Source organism: Talpa occidentalis, unplaced genomic scaffold (assembly GCF_014898055.3).
Source record: "Talpa occidentalis isolate TD23 unplaced genomic scaffold, MPIMG_talOcc4v2.1 talOcc4.4, whole genome shotgun sequence".
Classification (NCBI taxonomy): domain Eukaryota; kingdom Metazoa; phylum Chordata; class Mammalia; order Eulipotyphla; family Talpidae; genus Talpa; species Talpa occidentalis.
Genome location: NW_023604295.1, coordinates 122,541,616 through 122,560,157, shown reverse-complemented (window position 1 = coordinate 122,560,157; position 18,542 = coordinate 122,541,616).

The following is an 18,542-nucleotide window of genomic DNA, read 5'->3' as shown; positions in this document are numbered from 1 at the left end:
TTTCTTCTGGTAACAATTTTCATTACTTTTCTCTAAGGAACTAGCCCATGTAAGGGGAGTGATATTGATTATCTTTATCCTCTGAATTTGGTGTCAACATGTCACCAGTGTTTAACAAATCAGTTTGATCCCTTCCCTATGCTACTGTGATTGGTTTAAAGATAGTCATCTGATTCAAACCAGTCAATGAGATTTACCCATGGAAATTTTAAATTCTGCTTTTGCTGAGTTTGTTTAACTATAAGGTTGAATTCTGATGACATTATCAAACTCTAATTCCAATGATTCCTGAACCCTTGTCTCTCTTGTTTTCATTTATTGAGCCAATTATTCCTAGATTTCTGCAATTTGTAACTGCAGAGTCCTTTATATCAGAAAAGAAAGTCTGGGGAGGAGGCATGCTTTATTCAAAGTACAGAATATTAAGAAAAGCAAGCCTTTCCATTACCCCTAGACCAGCTCTGCCCAATAGAAATATAAGAAAGCTACATACATAAATTAAAATTTTCTGATTGCTACATAAAGAAACAAGTAAAATGAATTTTAATGATGTATTTTATACTTTAATTTATCAAAATATTACCATTTACTAAATAATCAATATAGAAAATTATATCTTGCTTCATTTAAAAAATTTTTAAACATGTATTTTATTTATACATACAAGAATTGGGGTACAGACCAGAGTTGTGGGGGGTGAGAGGATTCACCAGAGACAGAGTGGGGAGCAGAACAGGCAGATTGACTGAAATACACTGCTGAGGAGAGCAGCGGGCGAGTCAGGAGAGGTCTGCTGTGCTATGTGGGTTGCTCCCTGGCCAGGGATCAAACTCATACTGCAGAGGCCACTGCAGTGGATAACTTCATAGGTTGCGTCTTAGCCCCTTGCACCACCAGGGAGGCCCCATTTTTAAGATTTAACCCTGAATCACTAAAATCAAATAAAATGAAAAATTCAGTCATCCATTACACCAGTCACAATCCAAGTGCCCAGAAACACTGGACAGCACAGCCCAGCTTATTTCTTAGAGTACAGAGGGAGATGAAAGAATCCAATTGAAACTGAGCCTATAGTGAAATTTTAAGGCCTTAGAATGGGGAATTATTTAATAATTTTGCACAGGGAAATAATGTAAGTAATACCATGCTTCAATAAAAATAATCTGTCAGATACAGTGTCCTTAAAGTTTTCCTGATTTTCCAGTCAAATAAATGATGCATTTCTCTAAAATTCTTTATAGGGAGTCATACGAATCAATGTCAGATTCCCTAGGAGCACAACATATTCATTTAAAGTAAAGCAGGCAGAGAAATAATCTAATGGTGAGTAGGATTCTTTCAAGAACATGCCTATGCTTTCGTTTATTCCTAATGAGATTTGGGGCATTTCATGGTTTTAAGTGGTATGACAACTTCTGATTCTGCCTTTAGACAGTAGAATGATGGAATCAACTAAAAATGACTAAAGACCTACAAAACATTAGTTTTTTTGTTTTTCTAATGTATGCATTAACTAAAATACAAATATCAATGAGACCTATTCAAATAGAGAAACAATGAGTCTTAGAGTCAAAATATATTCTAAAAGGGGAAATATACTTGCTTTGTTCTCATCCCATCCCAGTTTTTTCACCGTAGTAGGTTCTCAAAAATTTGTTTAATAGAACTAGTTAATTGGGGCCTCCTGGTGGCACAAGGGGTTAAACACAGCACTGTGAAGCTATCCGCAGACTCTGCAGTATGAATATGATCCCTGGCTGGCCAGGGAGCTACCCACATGGCACAGCAGACCTCTCCTGACTTGCCCACTACTCTCCTCAGCAGTATACTTCGGTCTGTCTGCCTGTTCTGTTTCCCACTCTGTCTCTGGTGAATCCTCTCACCACCCCCACACCTTTGGCCTGTACCCCAGTTCTTGAATGCATAAATAAATAAATGTTTAAAAAATAATGTTTAAAAAATAAGAATAAAATAAATGTTTAAATGTTAAAAATAAATGTTAAAATAAATGTTTAAAAAAAAGAACTAGTAAATTATAAAAAACAAGTAATAGTCTTTCAAAACTTCCTGTATAGTAATAAATATTAAATGAAACCCTTTAAAACAGTTTTCATTTTTAATCTATTTAACAATTCAGTAACCTCTCATCAACATTTCCTTTTCTTTCATTTTTTTGTAAGGTGAAATAATTTTAAAACATAATACTTTTCATTTCTGGGACATTCATTTCAATTTTAATCCTATGATTATATGATTCTAGGAATCTTCATGTTCTAGCAAATTAATCCATTAACAGAAAATTTTTGTAAGAAACACCCTTTTTCTTTAAGAACATTTCAAATTCCTGAGCGAGCCATTTTATATGATTACTCAAACACTTTATTTCTACTAAGTGGGTTAGGGCAATGTTTGTTATTTCTATGTTGAAACAAAGAAAGGATATGTTCTCCTTCACTAACACACAACTGCTACAACAGAGAAACATGCTTCAGAATGGGGGTTCAAGTGAGGAAAAAAGTCCCCAGGAAAGTTGCTGGGGACTGCTCACTCCTAAATCAAGAGAAGACAAAGTAACAGCAAATGGTGATGGCACAGCAAGCCACAGCCCTGGTGTAAGAGCCGCTTTTAGAAAGAGTCTGCCAGGGAACAATGGTATTATGTAAGGTTGGACTCTCCCATACAAAAGATATATTTTTTTGCTTTTTGTTTATTTGTTCAGAGCAATAAGGAGATACATATTTGAAAAAGTTGTGGGGTTGACAGTTGGTGTGATTTTAAGCATCAAAAAGATAAGTTGTGTTGCTTAGTGGGGATTTAATCTCTGCTCTTTGGAAGCAATTTCTGTCAACAGAGTTAAATATTTTTGACTTTTGGAGGCCAGTTCTGATGGTTGATGGCAAGTATGGATATCTATTTGGTCTCTGACCGACTAAGCCCTTGGTGGTCATATTGAAAAGCTTTACAACATGCTATTTTATTCAAAAACATTTACATGAGCCTCAATGCATTCTGTTCATTCCAAAAGCAAATTACCAGCAGTTACACAGCTTTTAGAAAGCTTCAGATGAAGTCACTTAATGCTTCACAGTGACTGAAAATTCACAAAAATATCAAAGCTCAAATCCTTGGCACACAATAGGGATACTACGCCCTCATTCTGTGTAAGTAAAGCAAATCAATTGTTTACAAGGTTTCTGAGCATCAGGACAGGATGTACTTTTGCTTCTTGGATATTTATCTATGTATAAATGTGATATTTGTATATGTATTTATTTGTGTATTTGTATTTATCATGTATATGCATGCACATATATACGTACATATAGAAACATACACACATATATTCACATACACACATATATGCACATACACACATTAAATGGGTATTTTTGGTGGATGAGAATTATAGAAGCAATAAGTGATCATAAAACTATAAGGAGGACAATAAAAATTACTCTATTTCAATCAGCTAGAAATGATCACTTCAATTTTTATGTAAACCCATGCACGTTCATGTATTTATGTAATTTTTTAAAAATGGACTACATAAAATAAAACAGAGTCCTATATGACTGCCTTTTAATTTTTAATATTCACAAACTAGGAAAATGTATAATGACAAATTTACTATAAATTCAATTATACTTCTTATTCACATCATTTTTCACACATTTGAACACTAGTAGCACATAATCTTACAGAACATATACATGTAAGCTACTGAAATACCTGTGGGTTTATAATTTGAAGACCTTTTATAAAAACCTGTGCCACATATTTAGAATCAGTGACTAAAGGCTTTTAACAAAATGCCAAGCTTGTGTGGTTGTGTTGATTGTTTTACATTCAAAGCAATTTCAAATGCCACAGCTTCTGCTATATTAAATTACACTCATGGAATATTTGTTACAAACTGGGATAGGCCTCAACTTGTAAGAGACAGGCATGAGAATCAGCCTGTATGATTATATAATTATGTGACTTCAGGAATTAGTGGTTAGTGGTTCTTAAGCAAAGGTTGAGGGCATTGCATCAATGATTTCTTTCCACAAAACTTGGGAGACTTCTAAAAAAGAGATAAGATCTGGAGGAGGTCTTTAAGGAAGGAACTATAATACTTGAGGAAGTTAGTTGGTCAAATGAAGTTTTGGGTGATGTATAATCAAATTCTAAAACAAATATCCAGTGCATATCATACTGAAAATGGGCCAAAGATCAAAACTGACAAAGAAATTTATGACAGAAGCATCAGAAGTTGTAGTTAGAAAACTACCAACATCTTTTTACTTTGAAATCAAAGTTCTAAGTAAATGTAAATCTTGAAAATTGTATGCTTAACACTTGTGTACTCACTTTCAGAATGAAAAAGTATTATTCCCTGAGTATCATTTTGTTGGTTTTCTTCTTCTTTAGTGTACTTATTTAAAAATCAAACCCTGAAGTACAAGGAGTAGCTAGTAAAGTGTTGGGGATATAATCTAAAAAGACTGGAAACGGGGCCTCCCCGGTGGCGCAGCGGTTGAGCGCTGGGTTGCGAAGCTGCCCGCGGCCTCTGCCGCGCCAGCTCGATCCCCGGCTGCTCCCCGGCCACCAGAGGAGGGTCCCACATGGCGCGCAGACCTCTCCTGCCGCCCGCTGCTCCCCTCAGCAGTGTGCTTCGGTCCTTCTGCCTGCTCTGCTCCCCGCTCTGGCTCTGGTGAATTCTCTCACCCTCCCGCGCTTCTGACTGTACCCAGTGCATGTATAAACGAACAAGCAAACAAACAAACAAATAAATAAATAAAACATGAAAAAAAAAATAAAATAAAATAAAAAGACTGGAAACGGAAACACATCTCTGGGAAAAATAATCCTATGTAATGTAAATGATACACCCTCAAAAATGTTTTAGAAAAATGACTCATTGGAATTATTTAAAATTGTAGAGACTCATCAAAGAGTGGAGGTTAACTATGACATGATTTAACATGTTCTAAGTAATTCGGTCTCCACAGTCATTTGATTACAACGCTTTAACCGGTTAATTTCAGAAATACATACAGACTCCAAGTTTTATTGGGATATGATCCAAAAGTTTATTTGTAGCTTAGTTGTTTGAATTTGCTCCTGCATCGTTATAAATCTATACTTTGTTGTTTACTTTCCTGACTGGTTCATTAAAGTCTATTGAACATAAAACATGCAGCCAAGATACCAACTCCTTTAAGAACTCTCATGCACCATATAGAGCAAGCAGTGATTTTAAGGTGTGATAATAATATGATGATTATATTTAGAAAAAAGATTAGTTTTCTGCAAAATTATTATGAGCTAAGAGCTTTAAGCAATATAAGTTTATGATCTCACTATTTCTGTGCCCAGGGCTGAGGTCTGTTATTGGGGTCTCAAACTGCTGAAATTAATATGACATTCACAGTTGTTATTCTCATCTGAGGCATAGTATCCAAGCTCAGACAGGTTACAGGCAGAATTCAGTTCCTTCTACTTTGGAACTGAGGTCCCCATTTTCTCACTTTGCTGTTCAACAGAGGCTGCTGTCTTCCAAAGACCACACCTGACCACCTCTGTCTTCAAACTAAAAATAGAGATAATCGTACAGGTCAAATCCCTGTCTTGTGTGGGATTTTTTTTTCCCCAAAGATTTATTTAGTCATGCATACAAGAACTGGGGTACAGGCCAGATGTGCGGGAGGATGAGAGGATTCACCAGAGACAGAGCGGGGAACAGAAAAGGCAGACTGACTGAAACATACTTCTGAGGGGAGCAGCAGGCAAGATAGGAGAGGTCTGCTGTGCCATGGGGGTATCTCCCTGGCCGGCTGGATTGAACTGGTGCTGCAGAGGCTGAGGACAGCTTCACAGCACTGTGCTCAACTGCCTGCGCCACCAGGGAGGCCCTTGTGTGGGACTTTTGACTTCCTCTGTTTCTAACCTCTAGACCTAGGTCTAAAAATGTGACTAAACAAGGCCTTTCCAGGTAATCTTGCTTTTTAAAATGTCAGTTGGTTTAGGATCTTAATTACTTTGCAAAACCCTTTAGAGTAAATTAGTGTTTGATTGAATAACAGGGGAGATATATATATATCAATATATCAGGGCCCAACTATCTTGAGATACCATCTCAGAATTTTTCCTGTCACAAATCCTAACAGTTGGTGATGCATACTGACATATGTAAGGGTGAAATTGCATGATACATGGAATTTACATTGAAATAATGCAACAAAAACAAAGTGAGCAATAGATGCAATAAAACTGACAAAATATTGAACATTTGAAACAAAATAATGGATACTAGGGGTTTATTATACTATTCTTTTTGTTTCTATTATGTTTCAATATATCCACTGAAGTTTTAAATAAATAATACATAAATCCCTTAGCCATGGTCTTATGACCCAACCTTTGATTTGTTTCATCTATAATCCTGTTGAGTATAATAAAATCATATCCTAGGCCCTTCCTCTCTTTTCCATCCCTTGTCTAATCATCTCTCAGTCCTTTAAAGTGATGGAAGAAATTGGAACTGAATAAATACTAAGACATATCTGGGATGGCCAGGATGGTAGATGTTAGTGTGTGGATAAAGATAGCATATTTGTCAATTTGCAGGTAGAAGTGTACATGAGACAGATACTCTGGCCGAAGGAACAACTGTGATCAAGTGACCCCTTACAATGGTTGGAAGGGGTAAGGAAAGAAGAAGGCCTGAAAAAAATGAACTGTCTCTCGCACAATGGAATGTTAGCAGCAATAAATGGAGAAAGGAAGGCCAGAATAGCAAATCACCATTATGTAATGCCTAATGTAAGATGAAATTTACACAAGGATATGGGAGTTTTTAGATATCACCCTAGACATGGCCTTGTTTTTTTAATTTCCTTTTTAATGGAAAATTACTTAATTGTATTATCTAATTTAAAATCATCAATATTTGGGACAATGAAACTTAATGAGACTCCTGATTAATACAATGAGAGTTATATATTTTCAAAATTAATATTCCTTATTCAAAGTGTTTAACTTGAATCTGATCTTAAGGAAATAGTCGTCAAATTCAAAATATGAGGCATTTTACTAGATAATAATAGGCTTGGACACTCACAAAATTCACTGTCACTAAAAACAAAACTGAAAGTATAGGGATTACTTTAGATTAAAAGACTCCAGTAAGACTTAATCAAATGCAATAAATGAACTTTGCTTGGGCCCTGCTTTGAAAAAAAAAAACAAACAAACAATTATAAAGGATATGTTGGAGATAAGAAATTGAATATGAATGTTGCAATAGATTTTTTAATGGAATTACTATAACTAATCTTGAAGGTAAGAATAGTACTGCGCTTTTGTAGGAGGATGTCCCATCAGGAGATGTGCTCTAAAATCCTTAGGGGATGAAATACCATGATGTTTAACATTAAATTCATTATGCATGTACATATGTATGTATGTATATGTGAAGAGGGAAACACATTTATCAAATGTTAATTGATGATGAATATACAGTTTTTCTATAGGTTTGAAATTTCTATTAAAAAGAAAAAAAGACACAAGTTTTCTTGGTGTTTGCATCTACATTTTGAAAATGAGGGAGTTTAGAATAAACCATTTCCAAGTTCTTGACTATTTTTGATTATATATAAACTGAAATAAAGGAGAAGGCAATGAATGACTTATTCAAGTATTTAATAAAACATTTGCTTCTGACAGCATAGGCAGTAAATTTAAAACAATTAATAAATATCATGTGATCTATTGACTTGACCCAAATTAATTTTGGTGGTTTGGTTTGCTGGTAGAATTATACTGAAACACTGATTCCTTCAAAATTTTAAATGTAATAAAAAATACAAATTATTTCCACTTTAAGAATGATAGTTATATGGTCAATATTTATTAACCACATATAAATTTCATAAAGTGTAGATTGTAGATTTTATAAAGATCCAGTTCTTTCACATCCTTAGCATATTTTTTGAGAAAAATATGGAAATTCATCAGTGACTTGCTACCAAGTATTGTAGACAATTTTCAAAAATGACAGAAAATTTTTACGTATGATAAATTATTCAAACTAAACAGATTGTCTACCATTAGTTCTTAAGGAAGAAATTTTTCATTAACAGACCAAATCTTTTGGTTCTTCAACAAAATGAAATATTCTGGTAATTTACTAGGTGCTTAAGGCTGAGTGATAAGGTCTCCACATAATAAATGGTTGTCTTTAAAATTAATATGAGCATTAACACAAAAAAACTTCAACTTGAGACCAGTGGGTCTTCCCATTTTAACAAATTTTCCCAGATTTGTTAGCATGTTCCTGCCATTACCTTTTTTTCAACCTTTTCTAACGCTTAATTTATTAACATTTCAGAATTTGTAAAAGCAGTTTTAATACTAAAACTTGTTCTCAGTAACAGAAGATACTTAACATTTCTTAGTGAGGAATAAACATTAATTCTACCCTCCATCTACTCATATGACAAATTCCCATCTTTGTCTCATTTATTTGCATCTGTTTTACTTTAACTTGGCCAAGAAAACAATAAAATCTCGATTGTACTACAAAAGACCAGAAATGTGACTGAGTCAGTGAACCACCATCCATTACAATAGTTATTTTTGAAAAGGTTATTGTTTCAAGGAAGTCCTACAACTGACTGTAAGGAGATGGGAGAGGAGTGTACATAAGTACACAGTGCTATACAGTTTCCCAATTCATAGATCTCATGTGGGATAAAGTAATTGCAGTGCCTTGACTCTTTCTAGGCAATTTTCCAAATTGTCTAAGGCAAACTTACCACTGTTTATGCTGCTGTATGTTTGAAGTTAAAAAAAAAAAAATCACAGGGTTATTGCACTGTGAAATTTGCTGTAAAAAGTTCTTTGTTGTTACCTGGAAAACTAGTAATTTTACTTAGGATGACTTTTATGTATAGATGAGTATTTTTTTTAAAAAAAATTATTGAGATAAAGTTGGTTTATATCACTGTATCTGTTTTGGGAGTTTTAGTTTAAAACTCCACAAATGTATGTTTTCACACCATGCTCAAGAGCAGTGCTTAATAATCCATCATATTCCATTGTGTCTCCACCCTTCCCTCTGATTGCCTCAGTTTTGTTTAGTTAAGCAATGTTTTATTTTAAAGATTTATTTATGCATACAAGAACTGGGGTACAGGCCAGAGGTGTGGGGAGTCAGAGGATTCACCAGAGACAGAGTGGGGAGCAGAACAGGTGGATTGACTGAAATGCACTGCTGATGGGGGCAGTGGGTGAGACAGGAGAGGTCTGCTGTGCCATGTGGGTAGCTCCCTGGCGGGGATCAAACGCATGCTGCAGTATCTGCAGATTGCTTTAGAGTGCTGATGCTTAGTCCCTTGCATCATCAGGGAGGCCCTAGTTAAGCAATGTTAAGGTTTTGCTATTGGTTTGGTTTTGATGAACCCTTTGTTTTGTTACTCTATATTCTACATACGCTTGAATATTCAGTATTTGTCTTTCTCCTTCTGACTTATTTTGCTTAATGTTATTCTCTCCAGTTTCATCCATGTTTTTACTCACTGCAGCCCTATTTAAAATTGCTAAGTTATGAAGGAGTATTTTAAAAAATATTTGTTTCTATGTATTTGTATAATGTATATTTTACAACATTATTATTAAACTATGAATGCCCTTGAATAAAATTTTGGGTCAATACTAAAAATCATTTGTATATTCTTTTCCCTCTAGTACCCCTAGTATAGTTTGTTTGTGCCTAGAAATCACTTTTCAATTGAATTATATTACAGAGCTATTAATTACAATATAATACCATTGATATATTACCAATGTCTACACCATTTGCATCCCCAAGAACCCATGAATTATCTGATCAAATGCAACAAAGTTATTAAGCTATAGGCTCTTTAATGCCTCAGAGGTGATTATGTGAAGATCATTTTTGATAATTCTATATTTTTCATCTTCTAGGGAAAAATATGATTTATGCCTTATTAGATCTGCATCTACTTCCTCTTCCTGATTTGGAATGAATGGTAAATGCCCAACTTCATACTTATATTCTAAACCAGGTTCTTAAAATTCTTCAAGCAAAAACTTTCTGTCACATCATTTTGAGTTTCACATATAATCTAGAGTTGCCTATAACACCTAGAATAGAAAGCAAAACTCAGTCACAACGGAATAATATCCTCTTTTAGTTTATAATAAAAATCTATTATACTTTTCATTAATGTTTAAAATTAATTCTTAGGGCAGCCTGCAATTCCATGTACCACTACTGATAATTAGAACTGAGAGTGAACAGAATGTAATTCTACCTTCCATACATCTCCAACTGATTCTCCACCAGGATTGCAAGTGCCTCTGGACCATGAAGGAGTAACAGAGTCTAGCATTAACCTTCAGCTATAAGCAACTACAAAACGGAGCTAAAATATGGAAAATATAGATTACCTGAAGGGATATGGGGAAACTTGCTTTCTACCCAATATGGGTATCGGCTTAGAAAAATAAACTTTCCCTACAAGAGGTTGTAAAGCATCCTTTACTGACAGATATCAAGCCATACAGCCTTGCCTCCCAAAACAATGGTTAATTTATTTCATTTATTTGGAAGTTTTCCCTATGTCCTGCCTATCCTGCATTTTCACATAAATTACCCAGCACCAAATTCAAATAGTTAAATTACAACTGTCCAAGAAAATTACAGTAATATTCCACATAATCAATAGTTATTATTCAATAACATTACTCATTTGGAATCAATGGGAAGGATACAAATAAAATACTTCTGAGTGGTCTTTAATATCATTGTTTATGTTTGACTCTTACTTTATATGCAACTGTAATGAGCTTTGTTGTTTGCTTTGATTTTTCTATAAAGGTAGCAGTTGAGAGATATGAAGAAAATCAGGCACTTTGCAAACAGCAGTGGCCAAGAATGAGCCAGAAGGAATTTAAATTTTGATAAATTACTAAGATTTTGTCAATGACACTATTGTTTTAATAGTAAAGGAATATGAAATGAATTTTAAAAGTCTCCCATCAAAGTGATTGAAATAGAAAAATAAGGCATCTAAAATGATAAACTTCCACTATTTTGGAATTTTCGCTTACTTGGAATATTACTTTTATCTTGGATGACTGATAAATAGGGTGCTATGAAGCCTCTAGACACAGTATTATGTCTTCAAAATATCTCTCCCTAATTTTTAAAAGCTTGCAACAAAGTCCTTGTAAGATTTTCTCTGAAAACTCTAAATCCAGTGTCAGAATTGGAAAACCTATCTTTTAGGAAAGATTTTAAGGAAAATTAAGATTCTGCCTTAAGTTCATAAAACAACAAGAGAAATAGAAAATAAAGGGTTTGAACTCATTTAAACAAAGTAATTAAAGTTTTTATACATAAAAGGAGAAACGTGATTTATCTCTTTCCTACTAGAGTTACACTAAGGATCTTTATGGACCAAGAGCTAAAAGAACTAAAAACTCAAAGGATTAAAAAAAAAAAAAAAAGAAAAGAAAACTTCAGATAAACATTTCCAACCAAATACAATTCCAAAAATATACCTATCAGAGTAATTACAAAAGATTCAATTTCTTAGGTAATAGCTAATTTTCGAAGAACTGAAATTTAAAAACAAAATTTATGTGTTTACTGTAGAAGTAGTAATAGCAATAGCATCATTAAGACTATGAAATTAAAACAGGGTTCTCTTGCTAGAAAATAAATCTCCAGTTTAAAGTTGAATGTTAATGAATACCTCATTCCCACTCTACACTAATTTGGGGCCCATATTCAGCCCCTTTTCACTATTTCAGCAACCTGCTAATTAAAAGGTATCCTTGTTTCTAAACTTTATTTCTATTAATTGTATAAAATTAATCTTGTTAGAGTGGTGTTATCCTCTATCATTCCCACACTAACAAACCTTCAAAGTCTTCTATTTTTAATAGTGTTAAGACAAACCTCCCAGGTTATACATCAAATTCCTCTACCCCGTGGTTTTTCTAATGAACTCTCTGGAATCCTGATGATCCAAAGAGGTGCTGTTAGGAATTCCACAGAATTTTGTTCCAAATGAAATGGATGCCAAGACTGCAACTATTATCTATCACCCTGGGTTCCAGATGCTTAGATGTCATTAGACTAGAACATTAGAGTACTGATTGTGTTAAATTTGAACTTATAGGGCAACTTTAATTATTGCTTTGAAATATTTTACATATTAGAGTACTTCATAAAATTTTATTTGAAAAAAAATTGATCTACTGAAAATATTTGGGAAAACATGTTTACAGTTTTATCACCAAGCATCCCCAGTTTCCTGTACTTACTCTCACATTGGTCCCAGAAATTCTCTCCTCTTCAGCCCAACTCCCGATGTTAAATCTTTCCAAGGCTATCAAAGTCTTTGCTGATCCAACTACCCACCTTTCTCTTTTTATTAACAGCACCTATTGGTTTTTCTTCCCCAGGTTTCATCCATACTCCATACTAGGTTTCCTATTTTTTGAAGTCTGGGATTTTGTCTTACTGTGCATTTTTTTTTTTTTTTTTTTTTTTTTTTTTTTGTGGGATCCTCACCCATGGCCTGGGATTGAACTGGCACTGCAGAGGCTGCGGGCAGCCTCGCAACCCAGCGCTCAACTGCTGCGCCACCAGGGGAGGCCCATTACTGTGCATTTTTTAAATGATCAAATTTTCAGAGAAAGAAATTACTGTTTTGGAAAGGAAAGATAATTCTATAAACTCTATATAGGGTTTGGACTAATTTTAACCAAGTGATTAAATTTTGTACACATCAAAAGAGAAACAGATGTGATTTACATTTATTTCATACTGGAAATAGTTACATCAAGGGTCTTCATGGACCAAGAGCTTTAAAGTGCAACCTTTTCAAGAGCCATATCAAATGACATGTTTCTAATTGGTATATAAAGTATGTTCATTTCATAGAACATATGCAAAATCAATATTTTAGAGTAACTTAACAATATGGAAAATATGAGTAGTGATAACACAGACAATGAAAAAATAATACTCTACTGAATGCTTATAATATTTCAGATCTTTCCATATATTTTCTCATCTCAGTTTTAACAGTTTCCTAAAAAAGGAGCAGCATCTCACTTTACAGAAGAGAAAACCAATACTCCAAGAGGTCAAGTCATTGCTCCAGGTGATCACTAGAGTAAGAAGAGAAGTCAGAATTCAAACAAGGTCTCAGTGGCTCAGGAATTAATGTTCTTTCCAGTTCATTCCAATTTGCTCAGAAAGGAAATAAGGAAAAAAAAAAACAGAAACAGTGGCATGTAAGAATTGACACAAGAAGCATTCATTGTTTATTCAACACATGGAGTTTAAGATTTTTTCATGTCTGTTACAAAATTCTTACTTTAGGGTTTACCAAGATAAAATGCACACATGGACTGAAAACTGCCTTCTTCAGTTCTGAGCATCTCACACTTGCTGCTGAGATGAAGAGCTTGCACTGGAACAAGTGACAACAAAAGGAAAAACAGAAATGTTATAGCCTTTGTGAGATTTGTGGACTTAAAACTTATGCTTCTTCTGATTGTGGGATAAGAAGGAAGGGGAAAAATACACAGTAAATGTTAGTTAAATATAGATTGTGAGCAACTCTGGAATTGCTAATTGAGTAGTGAGTAAAGCTAAATAATCAAACAGACAGAGACAAGTGTCCTATCATAGCAGAATGGATTGGAGGTATTGATCAAAATGCTCTTGAAGTGTTTGAGAGTTTCAGACGTCTGCCTGAGCTCTGGCTTGAATGGATGCTCTTGCAGCCCACTTTTGTGGCCCCAGGCATCCTGGGCCAGTCCTTCTTTTACCTTCTCTTTCTAGTTTGTATTCTTTCTCATTTCAGTCTGAGCTGTAAATCCTTTGGCTTGCTAAGAATTGTAATAGTTGCCTCATTCTACAATATTGAGCAATTCAAATTGTATCCTTAGGACGCTGAGTTAAATTTTCACTTTGGTGGTTCCTACCCAGCTTAGAATCTTAGTATCATAGCTTAGTATCATAACCTTTATTTCCCCTACTTTTTCCTTAATTGTGATACTATAGCCTTTGAACACCTAAAATTATAAGTAGTAAAATAGTAGTAGCTGTAATTTACTAAACTAAGTATTTTGAAAGCGGCTCAAGTGAATAGCACCTTGAGATAACCCTCAGGGGATCACTAGGAAGAATATAGCCTAAACAAAAGCTGTTTCCAGGGGGAGGAGCCTCTGGGGAGGGGACTGCAGAGGCCTAGTCTGTTAATCAGCCCCAGGGCTCAGGATTCCATTCCAATTATTCAAATGTCAGTTGTCAGTTGTACTAAACTGTTTCCAAAGCCTCCCTTAGCTGCTCTCTTTTATTTTCTTTCTTTACCTCTTCTTTCCCCACTCAATCTTCATACTGATTTTTCTGACCTCATATTCTCTCTGCTTGCTACTGTATAGACTGAGGTACAGTATGACTTTTCAGTTCATGAATACATTTCTTCATAATCATCTTAACTATGATTTTATTAAGATAATGTTTTTAATGTACAATAAGAAACTGTAAGTAGGAGTTCATTTAATTGCTAACTCACTTAAAAGATTTCACTTCTATTTCGAAATTAAAAATGATTTATACCTATTAAACATTATCATCATATTGTTTCAACTGGAAAAGGATAACTAAGACATCAAATTTTTATTATATGCCAGGCACTTAGCTAAGTATTATACATGAATGCCCTCATATAAGGCAGTGGATAATATTAACACTACCCTTACTTAGTAAGTGAGGGAATTAAGACTTCTAGAGATTAAGCAATTTGTTCAAGGTCGTAGAGATATAAATATCCAGACTCAGGACTTAAACCAGATGCAGTAAAAAAAAACTCTTATTCACTTATGATGTCACAGATTTAAATTATTAATTTAAAGCTATATCTGATACCTTTTTGGTCAAAACCACCTTTACTAAAGCTGTTATGGAATAAACTGAATGAAATGTAAGAAGCATACTGATCAGATTTCACAAGGTTAGTTTGAGTTAATTATAGTGTCAGTTCCACTAATAAACTCTACTTGTATTTTATTTGACCATATTTTGATGAATTTTTTTTCCTTGTGAAATACTTTCACGTAATGTGGCAAAATGGTCTAAAACATCATATACCAATTCAGTTAATTTTAAAGTCTTTTTCTGGAAATGTTCTTACAACTGGGAAACAAAGATTATTTATTTATGGATGGGGATATATCTCCTAAACTTTAATAGGAACTCTTAAGAATGTAAAATGAGGGCCTCCCTGGTGGTGCAGCAGTTGAGCGCTGGGCTGTGAAGCCTCTGCAGCGCTGGTTTGATCCCAGCCGACTGGGAGGGTCTCACATGGCATGCAGACCTCTCCTGCTGCCCCCACTGCTCCCCTCAGCAGTGTATTTCCTCAGTCTGCCTGTCTGCTCCCCGCTCTGGCTCTGGTGAATTCTCCCACCCTCCGGTGCTTCTGACTGTACCTAGTGCTTGTATAAATAAATAAATTAATTAAAAAAAATGTTAAATGATGTTTTTACATTCACTTCTATGCTGACCTATGGGTACATATTTGGAACTGCAGTATTACAGAGGATTTATTTATTTAACATTTTTTTAGTGAGAATCTTTTGTGGCCAAAGTGTCTCAGACAATTAAAAGGTCTAGTGACATATTTCAGTTGACCTAGTCAGAGTCACCATGATAACAAAGGCTTGTGTATCAAGATTGACTCTCTGTTCTTGAAGCAATTTGATCAGGAGAGAGTATATCAGGAGCATCTCCTCCCACCTCAAGTAGAGAGGCAGAGAATTACTTGTACAGCCTTACACCAAACTAAACATGACTTAAAGATCTTTTTCATTGAGGTAAGGTTAGTTTGCATTGTTGTTTGGATTTTAGCAGTACAGGATCCCCCTTTTCAGTTGCTACAATACTGCACCCACCACCAAACATCCATAGCCCACCACCATAGTTCCAGGACACTACAACCCACCTGACTTCAGCTATCACCACTCTGAAAATTCCTATTGTTGTTCTTATACACTAGACTTGTTAGGGGGAAAAGGCAGTCCCAAAGCAAATTCCATACAGGCTTTGTGGACTCCACCCCCACCCCAGGTCAAAGCCAAAGACACTGGGAACTCCAAATCCCATCACCACCAAAGGGAAGGTGGCTGGGACCTGAGGGTGGGGTTAAGCAGCCAGGTGGATACAAAAGGCAGACACGTGGGCTTTGGGGCTCTCTCCATTTTGGGGCCCTCGGCCAGCTCGCGGCATCCGTCTAGCTCTGAGAGTGACTTTGGGGTTTCCAGGTCGTCGGATCGGGTAGGACGCATTAAAGACTTTATTTCCCTATTTTCTCCCTGAGTTGTACATTTTCCTTATTTCTTTTTCTCTTGTAAATAAACCTTTTATTAACCCTTTTGCGTGTGTCTGTAGTAGAGTATTCATAAGTCCCTTTAAAGCGCGCGGGTGAGGACCCACAGCCAGGAACCCGTTTAATATCGGGGTTGCTCTATAACAGCTTGGCGTCCAACGTGGTTTGCGTTTCACCCGTGGTTGACCAGCCCAAATCTGGTCTAGATTCACTACTCCTCTTAGGGAACTGCCATTGGGGCACTGGGTACTTTTGGGGGAGTTAATCAACTTTGGGTATCAGTTCCATGAACCAGAGTTCTAACTGGTCCCACAAGTTTTAGATTGCAACACTCTTTGAGCTGAACCCATTTAATGATGGCACTTATTTGGTAGAGCTAGAATGCAACTTAAAAATCACTTGGTATATTAGTTTAATCAATAGATCTACTTTTTAAGTGGAATTCAAGGGAGGGACACAGTTAAAAATCTCAAATAGATATGTAGGTGCAACTGGAACAAGAGTACAGAAATGTGATGTTCCAACATTCCTTCCCACTACTCCACACCTACTATAAACCCCTGTTAAGGTCTTTGGAACAGACCCTTAACATTTCTGATTTATTCCAACTAATTCTTCGTTTCAGGTGTCTTATCCAAAGTCAGTTTGGAACCCAAAATTCAAACTTAGCATATTTGTTAAGGTTTTCAGACAAATAAAACAAAACCCATAAGATATCTATCTGTCTGTCTGTCTAGCTATCATCTCTCATCACTCTTTCAATTAATTTTAAGGAGTTTTATCACATTATTGGGAGAAATTGACAAGTCTGAAATTTGCAAGGTTGACTGCTGCACCTCCCCCTGCAGTGACCGAAGACATAGATAAGACGGAAGCCTGTTGAAAGATAACGACCACCAAAAGCCACTACAGAAATGCTGTCCGCTCGGAAACTTATCTCACCTTCTCTAGACCCACAAACTTTATTCTAATACAACTGTCTCTCTAAAATCTTTTCTCTTTCTCTGTTTAAAAGGTCATTGGTTTGCCGATTAAAAAAAAACATACAAAATCTAATAACTAGACTGATTCAAATGAAACGTTACTAAACTCTGTGTATTAATAGAACTGCTAGCTTAATAATTTCTCTGTTGTATACTTAGCCTTGTTAGTATTAATCTAAATGATAAAAATATTACATTGTAAAAAGTAAAATTCACCTGTGTTAATTAATAGTAATAGTGAGTAGTTAAAACAAAAAGTAATCATATAAAACAAAAAAAAAAATTAATAGCCTAACTACTTAGGAATGCGCCTGGGTCCAGATGTAAATCACTGCCCTGTCAATGATAAGCTAAACCTATAAACAAGCTGATTTCTTCACTGATGTTCGCCATTCCTATGCTTTTAGAAAACATATATATACTGGTCACCAACTCAAATAAAATTACACTCAGATTTTCACTCTTGAAGTGTGTCTGTTTGTCATTAACCGAATCCCTGACCACCCTGCGCAGTCTCTCAACCCTGAGACGGCCTCATCGTCTACTGCTGTGCTGGTCCGCGGCAGTTGACAGAGGCCAGACACTTAGGAAAGAGCTGACTTTGCAACTTGGGTCTGAAGACAGTCTGCAAATAGAATTCCCACTTCCTTGAGAGCCTTCAGTCTTTTTCTATTCAACTGATTAGACAGCCAGATTGTGGGTGATAATCTGCTTTACCCAAAATCTACAGACTTAAATGCTAATCATATCAAAAAAGTAACTTCAGAGTGACATTCAGACTGGTGATTTTACTAACATCTGGGTATTGCTGTCTAGCCAAATTGCCTTATTAAATTGGCCATCAAACTTGAGTTTCTTATCCCCAAATCCTATGCTCTTTCTGTTATGAAGAAAGGTTTACCATCCAATAGAAGAGAAAGGGCAGTATAGTGTAGTATGTGTTGCTTATTGTTTACCTAATACTAATTCTTCTCTTCCCCTTCTTAACAAGATATTTTTTACATGAAGGTAAATGAGCCTACTTATAGGATTAAAATTTCTGACCTTTATGAGAGTTTTTATTGTTTGGTGAAATATAAGTAGAGAACTTATTAGGTGATATTTTTGGAAAATTCTTTAGATGGATGAGCTGATTCAACTG